Source organism: Crotalus tigris, unplaced genomic scaffold (genome assembly GCF_016545835.1).
Source record: "Crotalus tigris isolate CLP2741 ecotype Arizona unplaced genomic scaffold, ASM1654583v1 scf7180000024374.3283719, whole genome shotgun sequence".
NCBI classification, from domain to species: domain Eukaryota; kingdom Metazoa; phylum Chordata; class Lepidosauria; order Squamata; family Viperidae; genus Crotalus; species Crotalus tigris.
Window position 1 is genome coordinate 742,759 of NW_024100544.1, and position 14,916 is coordinate 757,674.

The 14,916-nt window shown below is 37.8% G+C and overlaps 1 protein-coding gene across 7 annotated transcripts in view; it reads right to left on the reverse strand.

The window, feature by feature from the left end:
• Nucleotides 1–14,916, reverse strand: part of MGAT5 (alpha-1,6-mannosylglycoprotein 6-beta-N-acetylglucosaminyltransferase) — a 136,554-nt gene that overhangs the window by 67,192 nt on the left and 54,446 nt on the right. For 2 of the 7 annotated variants that reach the window (XM_039328220.1, XM_039328218.1), the window contains exons 2-3: nt 11,970–12,021; nt 8,029–8,156 (exon numbers count right to left, since the gene is read on the reverse strand). The exons of 4 other annotated variants lie outside the window; for them this stretch is intronic. The gene's annotated coding sequence lies outside the window, so the exon portion shown is untranslated. The remainder of the gene's footprint in view (nt 1–8,028; nt 8,157–11,969; nt 12,022–14,916) is intronic. One more of the 7 variants, XM_039328221.1, reaches the window with a different exon arrangement.

Consider the following 14,916-nt stretch of genomic DNA (forward strand, 5'->3'; position numbering starts at 1 on the left):
CACCTGCCAGAGACCCCTTGGATCTCCCCCAATCCTGCCCGGCCCCCACAGGCATCCCCACGAGCAACATAGAGGTGATCACACCCATCTTGGCCACACTCACTCAGTCTACCATGACCACCACAGCCATGCCCACTGCCCACCCGGTGGGCCATGCCCACCTGGCACCCGGTGATAAATAAGTGGGTTTTGGGCTGCAGTTTAGGTACTTGGTCTCTAAAAGGTTTGCCATCACTGATATAGGCTAATTCCTTAAATGCATTTTGAAATGTCTCCAATTTTCTGCTAAATGTATTTTCTTATACCGATGAATCCTACAAAATGGAATCCATCACAAAACATTTGTCCTATTATGTTCACAACCCTCCTGCCTTTTAAAGTAAAAGATGTCCTGCTTTCTGTACATGGTACAACTTTAATGGCCCTGTCCTTTAAGTCCAGAATAATAAAAGACCACTGCACATTAGGCAAACCCTATATTAAATGAAGCCTAGCTATAAACTGGTTTGGTTGCTATTTGACGAAATATTCCCAGAGAAAGTAGCTAAGTGAGAGGCTATACCTTATTCAGGTGCTCTCCTCTCAACTAGTTTAAAGATGTATTCTATAACAAGCAGACCTAAATCAGTAGTATTTTAACATTTGGATGTTGCTTCAAGTTAACTCAATGTGGAGAGTCAGGATTTTTGGTCAAACAGTCATATTAGCTTGCAACTATTTAGCTGTAGAATTGCAAAAGCTTAACTTAAATAGGCCCCAACTACAAAACAGAAAACATTGCCCAGAATATAGAGTAAACTGACACTGAAAAGAATTTGTGAAGCTATAATTCAGAGCAGGGGATTAACTAATCTCACATCTTGCTCATGAGACCCAAATCCCAAACTGAGTGGGCATATACATCCAACCATACTGGCACTAATGACCCATGGCCAGTTTACTCAAGAAATTACAATGCAAAGCAGATGACAATCAGAAATTACAATGCAAAGCAGATGACAAAATACTATATTAATAGCTTGTGAGAATACTGTGGGGTTAGGGATCAAAGCCGTTAGTACTGTACCAGTAGCTACTCTGACCCCATTACAAGCTGAAGAAAATTATAGCTCCCTAGTAAAAGTCCCTGAAATTTCTCTGGAATATAGCTGTAAATTTTTAAAAGCCATTTTCTTTAAGATATTGCTGAAATATATTTCTCTTGGGACTCACATGTGCAATTGTGAAAGATGGCAGAGGCTATAGTTCAGCAAAATCTGCTAGGTCAAAAGAGTCCCTATCCAGGAATTAAAAGATGCTATCTATATTTTCAAAGTTTTCTCTTATTTGAGAGCCCTTCAAGTCTGTGGGCCTTGGCTCGCAAAATTCCTTAGCATGGCCATACCTGAGAGTATTGAAAGTTGAAGATCACGTGTCTGGACATCTCCAGGGTGAAGTCTTTTATGAACAAACATTTCAAATGTCTATACCTGAAGTATAGAAGTGATCTGCAGAATATCCAATACTGTAGATCAGACAGGTCAAACACAAGGCCCGGGGGCCAGATGTGGCCCGCAACGTGGTTTCATGTGGCCTGCGAAGCTATCCTGGAAACAGTGAGGAAATGGCCCTGGTCCTGGCCACCCTGGCCAATGTACAATTTTGTGGTGACCATCTATGCTGAAACGCATTCAGTCTTAGCTCCACAAGGCCGTCTGGAAACAGCAAGGGACCGGCCCCTGCCGTGTTGGCCCCACCCCCTGGGTGTGCACTGGGGAGGTATCACCTTTGTGAGGAATGAAGAAATGCACCATTGCCTGGAAGTGGCCAGCAAATGGCCCTCGCCTATTTCACATATCCGGCTTGATGGGCTCCGGGGGAACGGTTTTGGCAGGCTCTTCCAGTGGACCATGCCTTGGCGCTTGCCCTGGTCCCACCCCCTTCTCTCAGAGATCCTCAGATCTGTCCCACTCCTGTCCAGGTCCCCACAGGCTCTCTTGATGCGAACAATGTAGAGTTGGCCATGCCCACCCAGTAGGGCACACCCACTCCAGCCACGCCCACCCAGTAGGCCATGCCCACCCTGGCCACACCTAGCCGGCCCCCCGAGGACAACCACAATGTGATGCGGCTCTCAATGAAATTGAGTTTGACACCCCTGCTGTAGAGTAGCTGGAAAAAAACAATTGGGACAAAGCTGGCAGGTCAATACATTTTATTTATATCTTTTCCCATTAAAAAAAGTTTGCCTTTGGATAAGTTGCACTGAGTTTTTTTTTACTCAGTAAAAATAGTTTTGGCTCATGATATATTCAGAAAGTTAGCTCAGAATAGAAATATTTTTTTTATTGCCGGTTATTCTCTAAGGAACCACTTTAAACTGACTCTTAAATTAAACCTCTAATCAGATTAGCAGAAAAAGACCAGAGAGTTTCATCTGAATGATCAGCAGGAAACCATCATTAAATAAAATTCTGAGAATGTGCTCCAGCTTACAAATTAAACTCTGCATTATTTCTCACTAAGATATTAATGCACCCATAGGCAAGTTTTTTGCATCCTTTGTATTATTCTATGAGTCTGATCATTCTTCTTTAATCTTATTGTCATTACTGCTCAGCTCCAAACTGTTTGTTATTTAGTCTTAATACCACCAAAGTGCTTATGGCAATGTCTTTGATGGTCACATTTAAAAATTAATCTATAAAGTGGTGTTTAAATTTGGGGAGCATTTACACATCATTTCTTATTCAACAGATTTTACTAGGTTCTTCAGTAACTATTTTATATTATAATTATCTGTGTAGCATGATTTCAGACTAGAAATGGAGCTGCAAACTATTTTTCATCATTCTTAATGTGGCTCAAATTTGCAGTTAAAGTTAATCAAGTGATTTGCCTTTAAAATCAAAGCTAGAATGACAATCTAAAGGCATTCTGCATTTCAATCAGCATATGACTCACTTTCAACAATGTTTAAATCACTAAATGTTTATGCAATGTCTTTTGTTTAACAGGTTCTCCCAGATTTTAGTCTTGAAGCAACTTTTCACAATGTTTTCAACATTTCAACAAAACTAGAACTAATAAGTATTTCATTGATTTTGCTTTGCTTTTATGCTGTTGGTGGAGCAGCAATATTTTTAAAATGAGAGTTTAAAGCAGCGGTTCTCAACCTTTGTGTGACAGCGACTCCCGTCACATGGACGCGCCCCCATGTGCGCCGCGTCGCGCATGCGCGGCGGCGCCCCGAGGGGGGAAATGGTGGATCGCGTTGTTTGGCGACCCCCATAAAATGGTCGTTCGACCCCAAATGGGGTCGCGACCCATAGGTTGAGAACCGCTGGTTTAAAGGTTCAATACATTTCATTCAAAAACTATAATAACAAGCTTTCAGCATTAGGTGTGCTTTGACTTAGATATTAAAATTTGCCAGGCATTCATCTTCTACTGTACAGCATATCCCATGATATGGTTTCACTCATATATATGAAATGAATGTCTTTTTAAGGGATTGACAAGAAACTTATCAAGGCACATCAGGTATGTGATCATATCTTTTAACAGTTTTCATCATAGATTTCCTCTTTAGTTTAGTTAAAAATTTATACAGTAATATGTATTATGATCACATGGAGCAGACAGGAAAATAGTCCATTAACTTTCTGTTTCTATCAGATATTTTTATATATTGTAGGTTACATCATGTTACCCCATCAGATAATGAAATGTCTGAAAGCAAACCACCAAGCTCAGAGAACACCAAGGTCTCCATGGTTGAGATAGCAAAACCCTTTAATATGTAATGTGCTACAAAGCTTTGAGAGCCACTGCTGACATGTCTCAGCTTTTTTGGAATTATCTTCCACTATAATTATACTTGAAATCAGATCTCTTTAAGTGTATAAAAGCACTAAGAATGCTTCTTTGAAGCTGTACTATATCTTTTATTTATTAATATAAGGATATTTATATTATTATACGTTGTGGACATTTTACTCTAGAGGATCCTTGTTTTAAACTGTGATAACTTATAGCCTGTCATAAAATTATGGTTGTTTTTATTCTACTTATATACTCTGGAGTTTTTCAGAAGAGGTTTGTCATTGTCTCTGCCCTAGGGCTAAGACAAAATGACTGGCCCAAGGTTATCCAGCTGGCTTCGTGCCCAAAGCGGGGCCAGAATGTGTTGTCTTCCAGTTTCTAACCTGATGCCAAAACCACTACACCAAACTGGTTCTCGTACTCTGCTGACTACATATGAACTATTAAGTTAACATTAAAATCCATTTTAAAAGATTTTCAGGGTGCTTTCAGATTTTCCTTCTTGCAATTTAACTGCAGCAACAACTAATCCTAGGAACTAATGACATTACTAGCATTTATTAGAAGATAAATATTATAGAACAAGAATTCCATCAAGTACTCTGCTTTCATTAAATGGGACACATATATATGTATGGTGCGTGCGTGCGTGCATGCGTGTGTGTATATATATATATATATATTTGTTAATTTTCTCTCACTTATTATTTATTTATTACAATTATATCATGCATAATCAGAATGACTGTTGGTCTCTTTTTGAAGTATATGGAAGAAGACTTGCTTCTTTGATGAGAACAGGGAAAACTGCATCTGTTAATTGTTTTAATAACTACAATTCCTTCTCTCAAGTAAGATAAATTACTGCTATAGGTGCCATTACGAAGTTCAACAATAAAAAAAATATTCAATTATGTTGAACATTGGTATCTCCATTTCTAAAAACCTGGGTTAAGAGGATTGTACTTGCATATGAACAGCTTTCCCCAACGAAAACAGAACCTTAAATAATAAATACAGATTAAAAACGAACAAATTTTGAGGCAGATACTAGATCAATTCTTTATTTTTTGAAACTCCCTACATAGTATACACAATAAACAGTTATTCACATAATTATAGATTACACAGGGCAGCGTGTTGGCCCAGTAGTTAAGATGCTGGGCTTCATAGCCTGGGTCTGACACCCGAGTGTTGTGCAACAGGGTGAGCCTTCATCTTCGTCCTAGTTCCTGCCAACCTAGAGTCCAGAAGCATGCAAACGCAAGTAGATAAACAGGTATCACTTTGGTGGGAAGTGAAATCATGCTGGCCATATGACCATGGAAACATCTTCAGAGAGGATTGGCTCAATGGCCCTTGAACCAGAGATAAGCAACGCCCCTTATAGTCTGCAACAACTAGCAAAATAAAATCCGCAGCGGCTCGTAAAGGTTATACACTACCATATTTCTCAACAGAATGTATGTTATCTCTCATCAATTATTTAATGCATGTTACATAATACAAGTAGATAAAGCTGTACACCAATCTGACATAGAAAAAAGCAACCATCAGCTGATAATTGCATCTCTTAATTATAATTCATTAAAGGTGTAATTTAGTCAACTAAAGCTTTGAAGTGAGATAAGTTTGCTGAGTTAAATTAAACAAGTTTTTATGAGATTATGTATGTATGTATGTATGTATATTTGTTAGCTTATTATGGTCAGGTTGTCAAATATCAACAATTTGTTTTTGAAATGGCCATTAATAGTAATGTAGTTAGCATCATATACTGTACTTTTCCACAATTCAGCAACTCCAAATTCACTATTTATAACTGTATATGACAGTAGTTAATTATAATGCATCGTGAATCTGGTGAAATGAACAGCATAAGATCAAACACATAAAATCCTTAATAGGTTTACTGTTGCAAGAATTTAGAAAATACAAAAATGAAACACAGAGTAATAAAAACATAAAAATCAAATAGCATACAGATTAGGAAATCATCAATTTATTATTTGAAAGAAGCATAATCAGTCCCATCAAAGTATGCTGTCTCATACTTTCCTTCATTATACAATGAAGTGCTTGGGAAAACTGATATGATTAAAGGAACAGCTAAATAAGACGCACTAGTAATCTCATGCTCAAAGGACAATGCGCTCTAGTGTCTCCAAAGTACTATATAATTAAATTGCATGGGCAGCAAGCAAAACTTACAGCAGTAATGCTTTTTTCCAATTTTGTATTCTCAAATAGAATAAATTTGATCTCACATAATCTAACTATAATGTTACATAACTGCTGGTGGAAGGTTGATATAGGATGGGCAATTTGATAGGGCACATGATTATTACCTGAACAGACAAGTGCTGTCATTGCTGATAGGATTTGGAAGATACCTGTGGTTTTGCATGGCAACTAAAGCGATCCTGAAAATGGCTTGGCAAAATTTAACTGCTTATTATTCCAATAATAACCTAATAATTTGTACTGTACAGATAGCCCTTACCTTACAACAGGTCATTAGTGACCATTCGAACTTACAGTGGCACTGAAAAATGGCACTTATGACAATGGCACTTATGACCGTTTTTCACATTTATGACCGTTGCTCGCTTATGACTGTGTGATCATGGCCACATGATCAAAAATCAGATGCTTGGGAATTGACTCATATTTATGATGGTTGCAATATCCTGGGGTTATATGATCACATTTTGCAACCTTCTGATAATAAGTAAAGTCAATGGAGAATCCAGATTCACTTAACAACTGGGGCAAGAAAGGCTGCAAAATGGGGCAAAATTCACCAAACAATTGTCTTTCTTAGCCTAGAAATGTTAGGCTCAATTGTTGTTGTAAGTTGAGGACTACCTGTATAGTGTTTTTAAATATTCCAGGACAATACAATTATCACTTAAAGCAATTCTGTGTGCCAGGGACTGGCTCCGTGGTGAGAGTTTTTTTTTCTGTGGACTGGGGATGTGGTTTTGAGTACTGCCTGGATCCTGCGTGTGTGGATGGGGCTTCGCTCACTTCCGCAGACCAATTCCTGGCAGACTGTGGATCAGTGCTGATCCACGGACCGCCGGAGTTGGGGACCCCCTGACTTAAAGGTTCCAGAAAATTTAACAATGGTGTCACTGTTTTAAAATAATTTCTCTGTGCTCTGTCCTGAATAATAAAACATAATAATGAAAAAAGAGATCAGAAGTTTGCTATGCATTTGGTGCTACAACCCACAATGCCCCACCCAGGTCATATAAACCCAGACTACGCAGAGAGCCTACAACAGTGATGGCGAACCTTTTAGAGACCAAGTGCCCAAACCGCAACCCAAAACCCACTTATTTATCACAAAGTGCCAGGGCTACATCAGCATTGTGGTGCCTTCAGGGGGGCAGGGAGGCACCTCTGAGTGCCACCTCTGCTACGCAAAAACCAGGGGTACAAAAATGGGTCACCATGTTGCAAGGTGCAAAAATGGCTGCCGCCGTGCCGCAGGGTGCAGATACAAGGCACTGTACCATGCCAGAATGGGGCAGGGCTAGTGAGTATCACGCAGGTACTAGCCCCGCCCCATATGCAGCGTATGCATGCTCGCGGCCCCGTACGTACATGCATGCATGTAAAATGCTTCCTCCCTTTTCTTCCAGTTCACCAATCGACAATGGTTGGTGAGGCTCCTGCTCCGGGCGACGGTGGTGACCTAATGGACCTGCTGCTGACGGTAGTGGTGCGCATGCCAACAAAGAGGGCTCTGAATCTGCCTCTGGCACACGTGCCATAGGTTCACCACCACTGGCCTAGAATTAGGCACTAGAAATAGTAAATCAATTCAGCAATACAGAAGTTAGGATAGACAGATCTATCACTTCTAAGCGCTATGTACTGTGACAAGACGAGTGAGGGCAATATTCAGTGCAAGCTGTTCATTACTGCTTGGCTGAAACTTTACATGCAGGAATAGATATTACAGAATTCTCTCTAAAAGTCAACATTTCCTACACACCCTTCAATTAAATGCAGAGAAACCTGCAGCTCAGTCCTTAAATTTCTTATGCCTTTAGTCCTGTGGTTTGCAATCAAACAGCAAAATAATAGTGTAGAAGGTTTTTTCAAAAAGGAAATAAATGGCTTTCAAAAGGAGGAGATCAAAATTTACATGTAACAGCATATTACATCTCAGGGGTCAAAGCTTATCTTCAAAACAAATGTTGCAGTTGTTACCATTCTTATAATCAGATGCTTATTCTGGAGACTTCCTTGCTTTCAGTGCATGTGGCTTTGTACAGAATAATTACAAGCAAAGATGTCTTAAGATGGTTCTCTGTTCAAGAACACAGAAAGCAGTTCCCCTGAATTAAAACAAAAACAATATTCTTAAAATGTAAATTGAGCATTAATTACCCACTGTTCCTTTTTAACTACTTAAATTTATTGTCATCATTAACCAATTGGTTATAGTAAATTGATAGTTAAGAAAAGTATTTACTGGACAGACAAAAAAAAATGGCTAAAAACAATTATTAAATACTGTTCCTTTTTAAAGAGGAACATAAAAAATGAGCAGTCATCAATACAGGAATGAAAGTAAGTGATCTGACACTATGCTCCCTGCTATAAACCAATATTTAACCCTTGTGCCTTATCATTCACAGCAAGATCCTTTCTCATTGGAGAAAAGATATTGCAGTTTTTGATTCACAAGGACAATTGGGACCAGAATTTCCATTGCTAAGCAAGGTGATTGTTAAGTGATTTTACAATCTTTTTTTGCTATGGTTGTTAAGCGAATCACTGCAGTTGTTAAGTGAATCACGTGGGCATTAAGTGAATCCAGCTTCAACTATTCACTTTGTTTGTCCGAAGCTAGCTGGGAAAATTGCAACTATTCAAAGAACGATTTCTGAAAATAACTTATTATTCTCATGGGTATCCAAGTTAGCTCATGTGCATCTCCAGAAACTGGAGGAGATACTTCATTAGATGCCACAAATAGACTTTTTGAAATGTATACAATAAACATTGAGATTCAATTCCTAATTTGGAATATATATGGGGCAAATACCTCCCAGAAAAGAAGACATTTATTATTGGAAGAAATTAAAATTGGATGTAATTTCTTTACAAACAGTGCTTATTTTGTTAAAAAAAAAAAAAAGTGCCGAAATTCATGCATAGCTCCAGCTGAAAGCCCTTTACAGGGGGACGGACCACTTTAGGGAGCTTCTGAGGTGCAGATCACGTGAGCAGCGTCAGTTGACAGATGCCATTGCCGTGGCTTTTGAGAGGGCGCTTGTTCAGAGCCGGCATGTCTTCTGCCACCTTGTCCTCCTCCGCCTCTGATGACACAGAGGCTTCCTCCGGAGCCAGAATGACCAAGACGGCGGCAGAGCTGCTACTTTGGTAGCGCACCTGGTCCCTCAAAGAGATTTACTCCAGGAGTCAGTCCTGGTCCCTGGTGGCCAACACGGGGGTGAGGACAGGCGGCAGCGGCGGGGGGAGCCCCATGAACTAAGGCAGAGAAGAGGGTTTGCTTTCAGGGCCGTGGAAGTGTTTTTGGGTCGACCTTTGATGCCCCCAATTTCCCCGGGCAGCTTTCTTTCACTGAGCCAGAGCTTTACTCGTGCTGGCAGCTTAGAAGGAGCCGGTTCTTCCTTTCAAAAAAAGGTGCCGGAACATGTTTGATGACAAAAATAGCATTGTTTGCAAAAAACGCATATAAGAAAGATTTCAAAAAATGTGAATGAAAACTTGGGAGAAGACCTCAGCTGCTTTAAGTTAAAAAAAACTTTTGCACATAAATCCAAAATTGTAATTAATATCAAAAATGATATTATGTGATGATCAAGGCAGATATATGGGAGTGGAGATTAATTTTAATAAAAGATAGATCCTTTAGTGGATTTATTCTCCAATAAAAATAAATCTGCATTTTTCAATGGATGTATGGGAAAATTAATGGACCTGTCATATAAAAATTGGTGCCTAATGGGAGATTGTAATGAAGTAGTCTGCCCACAGCAAGCTAGAACATTAACCAAAGGAATTAAAATGATGCAAGGCAAGTTACCAAAATATTCTTCGAAATGATGGATAATCTTGAATGAATTGACATAAAAATGATGACTCTAAAGAATGTACTTATTTTTTAGAAAGATATAGTTCTTTTTCTAGAACAGACATGTTTTGGATTTCCAAAAGTTTGGCCACTTGTGTCAACAAAGTGGAAACATTGCCAAAGATTGCCAAATTTCTGTGATCATAAATCAATGACTTTAATATACAAGAAGAAACTTACAAGTTGTAGATGAATACCAAATGAAATATGACTACAGCTTGATTTAAGAGAGTACCTTAATGGAAAAAGAACCTTTTTTAAAAAAAGAGAATAACCTCATAAGGTTACTGATATTAAAATGGAATAGGATGCCAGCGAAGAATTGATAAGAGGAGAATTTATTTAGCAGAACAATAAATTGAATCAGAAAAATAGGTGAAAGATTCTAAATGATATAAAGATAAAAAAGGGCGAACCAATGAGATCTCTGGGGACAAAAAAAATAAACTACTGTACTGTCAACTTTCTATGTTAATGGTGTGAAAGATGGAAATAAAATTGAATTTTGTCAAAAACAGGAACTTTGAATCAGCAAATATGGCTTACTTGCTGGGAAATGGCTTATAGCAGTGATGGCAAACCTTTTAAAAACTGCAACCCAAAACTCACTTATTTATCACCGGGTGCCAAGTGGACGTGGCCCACTGGATGGGCGTGGCTGTGGTGGTCATGGCAGATTGGGTGGGTGTGGCCAAGATGGGCATGATCACCTCAATGTTGCACGCAGGGACGGATGCCTGTGGGGGCTGGGCAGGGTTGGGGGAGATCCAGGGGGTCTCTGGCAGGTGGGGCAGTGGGCAGGAGGCTCGTCCTGCAGGGTGAGGCGAGGTGAGGCAGGGCGGGGGTGCCATTGTCACAGGGCAAGGTGAGGCAGGGACCAGGGCGGCTGCTACCTGACACCATCGCCCCCTGCACACAGAGGCCAGTGAGCACATGGGTGAGTTAGTGAGCGGCTGGTTGAAGAGGGACAGTTGCCATCTCTGGGGCATGGCAAGCATGCCCACAGAGAGGGCTCTGAGTGTCGCCTCTGGCACACGTGCCATAGGTTCGCCACCAGTGGCTTATAGCCTGAGGAAAAAAAGGAAAAATAAACTGATATTAACATTACAAAATCAGAAAAAAAAGGAGGCTGATAATGTAAGGCTTCAAACAAAATTTTATCAATACTATACAATGCTATACAAAGAAAAAAAATCATCTGTAAGGGCAGATGAATATTTAAAAAATCAAAATTTACCAAACTTAATAGATGCCCCCAAATGATTTATTAATAACAATAAGCAAAATGTGTCAAGCTGTAAAGAAAGGTGAATAAATTTAGAGCCCCCAGTTCAGATGGATTATTTGTTTCTTATTATAAATATTTTGAAGATGAACTTTTATTACCTTTGCAAAAACTGATGAACTCAATTTTAGATAATGGAAAGATTGTTGATTTTGGGATTTATTGATGCAAAAAGTATGTTTATGGGAAAAAGGAAACTGTGATATGCAATATGGGAAAATGGAGATGGTAATTGCTATGTTTGTAAATGCTGCAAAGAAGACTGAAAGTCACTTTAGATTTTTCTGTTTATTGCTTTTTTGTTGTTTGCTTTTCCTTTTACCCTTCAATAATCTTGTTTTTCTATTTCTCCTATGTTTCTGAAGTTTCAAAAACTTTGGAAATTTTTTTAATAAAAATTATTTTTAAAAATGCCTAGTGCCTGAGGGGAAATTGAGAGAAAGAGAGAGAGAGAAAATCTGACTCCCTTAAGACAGGTGCAGCCTATTTCTGCTAAGAAAAAAGAGGATTTGGGGGGGGGGATATATTTCCCAACATGCAGAATAGAACAAATGAGAAGTGCTGTCAACTACTTCAGAGACTCTGGCATTTAGTCTCCCTGGCTTTGTGTACAAGGGTATCTGGTTAGGGGTGGTCATAAAATGCAGGAAAGTGACCACAACTCCATGATACAACCCTCCCCCTCCTCACTGTTATCACTTTTATACATGCAGTGCATGTAAAAAAAATATATGGCAGGATCACCACATTTACTTCTCTGACCTGTAGCTGGAAGTTCTGGTTTAGGTGCTTCTGGTCCAACCTAGATCGAGTCCTATTAATGAATAAAAAAACACTTATCAATAGTTTTGAGCTACAATATAAAATAATTATCCAATTAAAAAGTCAATCTCTACAAAATAATTTTAGGGCAAGACCTTAAGAGATCAAATGTTCTAGTATGTTTGCAACAATAATCTATCAGCTGCTTCTGGGAGTTCAGAAAACAAAGTTATTCTCATGTCACCCTCATTTAGGTTCACAACTAGTTTGTCAAATCATACATTAACACCTAAATAAAATATCTTCCTCAAGATATTTTATGATTATACATATTATAATGTTATGATTAATTTAGAATTCTCACTTAATACTGAACACTATTCAATACCACTAAATTTTATTTAAAACTATTCTTCCCTTTTTAAATCTATAAACACAGTGCTTCTATCCTAATGGACAAGCTTGTCAATTAGGGCAAAGATGATATATTCATGTTAAATAACATCATAGTAAAAAAAAACCAAATGTTTAACTCTGGGAGTTTTTTGTTTACTGAAATGTGAATAGGAATTTTTAAAATGCACATCTGAAATAAACATGGAAAGTTCCATACTGTAAAGAGAAGGTGACAGTTCAAAGTTTCAAAATTACCCCAGGCAGAATTCAATGCTAAAAGATTAAGGATGATTTGAAAATCAAAATACCAATCAGATGGTTATATTAAGTTAAGTGTGAAGAGCCCATGGCTATCCAAAAATTGAACTATTTATTTGTGTCATCTCTCTCTACAGGACATGAACACTTGCAATGCTGTGAACTCTGATTTGCCAACATGTTGTAAATAGTCCATACCAAGAAAATTAATCTTCCAACACAGGAGCTGAGAACATTTAATATATAATATACATTAGCAACTAGCCAATCAATTATGAGATGGTTCTCCAAGGAATCTTTTTGTTGGAGATGTAAGAGTATCAAAGCTATCACCCCTTCTCTTCTTTCATATAATTCTTGAAACCTGCCTTCTTCCGTATCCTGATGCATTGATCTACAACTCAAATAATTTAGATCTAGTTATTTTCTACATCAATAGTTCTAGATCAGTAGTAATGCTGACCCCTGGAGGGTCCGTGAAAGCTTGAAGAAATGTTATGATTTAAATCTTGAGTTAAGATTTCGGGATCGGTGGCCATATTTATGGCCACAAAAGATATTTAAAGGGGGTCCATGATGAAGAAATGGTTGAGAATCACTGTTCTAGATCAATGAAGCAGATTAGGCAAATTTATATGTAAAACATTTTGCACATTTTATTTCAAGTTGCCTTCGTATTGCAATACGTTTCAACACAGTATTATGTCTGTAAATTATTTTTTAACTATGAAGACCAACTCCCTCCCTTCCCATTTCTACGTAAAATATACTGCTGTAAATCTTATTTGGAACAACAAAATACCAGACTAATCTATAATTAGAAATACTAAGACATATGAAATAATTAGGGGTAAAAAAAAGTTCATTTGTCATCAGCAGTGATAATAGACACAGCTAAAATGCAATCTTATCTCTTGTGATACTTTTATCAGAGATAACTTAGTTATAATTCAATATTTCCAACTATGCGACAAAAGTATGAATTTCTCTTGAAGAAGGGTATATAGATATTTAATAAATTAAAAAACATTATTGGCACTGCAGGGTTGTATGTATGAGGCTTAAAACTACAATAGCTATATCCAGTTTCTTCACAGCCCTATAATAAATACCTGAAAACTGAAAATATACATATGTGACAATTCAGAATCATGAATCTATTCTATTCTATTCTATTCTATTCTATTCTATTCTAATCTAGTCTATTCACAAAGACTATTTGCATTAGCAATCAATATATTCTAACATCTCATACGCTAATTAGTCACTTTTCTCTGTGTAAGTCTGCTCACTTGATTTTCTCTCCTTATGATACATCAAGAAACGTTTTCTTTAAAATGTAGAAAGAATGCTGATAAACAGTCTGCTGAAGTTGCAATAGGAAAAACAGGTCTATTTTCCTGTCTCATTAACATTGCATAGCTGTTGCCATATTTACCAACAACAATAGCTTCTGGGAAGCTGACACAATCAGGTCATAGTGAAGATAAGTAGTACAATATTAGAGGACAAATCTCAATGAGAAAAAAGCTCTCCATTCTGCATGAATTTCATCCAAAGCTGCAAACTTAGCCACTTCTCTTTCTCCATGAAACTATTTCATGAAAGCAAAGCTTCATGAAAATAAATAACCCATTTCACACAAAAAACAAACAAATCCAGTGATGTTAAGGATATTCTTTCATATGATCAGATAGGAAGAATGGATGTAAATAACTATGGACAAGGAGAAATATAAGCTCAGGTAAAGGTAGGACATTTTCATTCCATAACATGACATTTCCTATAACTGAAGTTAACTATACCTTAATCCTGGCCAACACCAGGATGGGACATTGTTCTAAAAACTCATAACCAAAGAAAGGGAGACCATAAATATTAAGCTAGAATAATGATAATGTTCCCTCAGTTTAGGTCCGTTCCATGTAGTAAAGGATCTTACTGAAAAACAGGATTAAAGATTTGATGACAACATCTAGCATCTATTTCCTTTTCATAAGAGGTGGTTTTGTGTGAAGCATCAGCATTACTCTATCCAATTAAACCACTAGCATTCATAAATAATGCTAATATTGATCACAAAGCACTTTCCATTTTTCCTTATCTTTCCACTTAATTTTCATCAATAGCTTTCTCCAGTAAAATTTATTTTACTACAGTTCATTTCCCTCTACAAGCCTTATTTAAATTACCCTAGCCAGCGATTCATTCAGCTCAGGAATCTATTTCTGAAACAGATTTTAATTGGTACCTAACAATAACCTCAGACCCTAAAAATGGTATTATGGCTCCA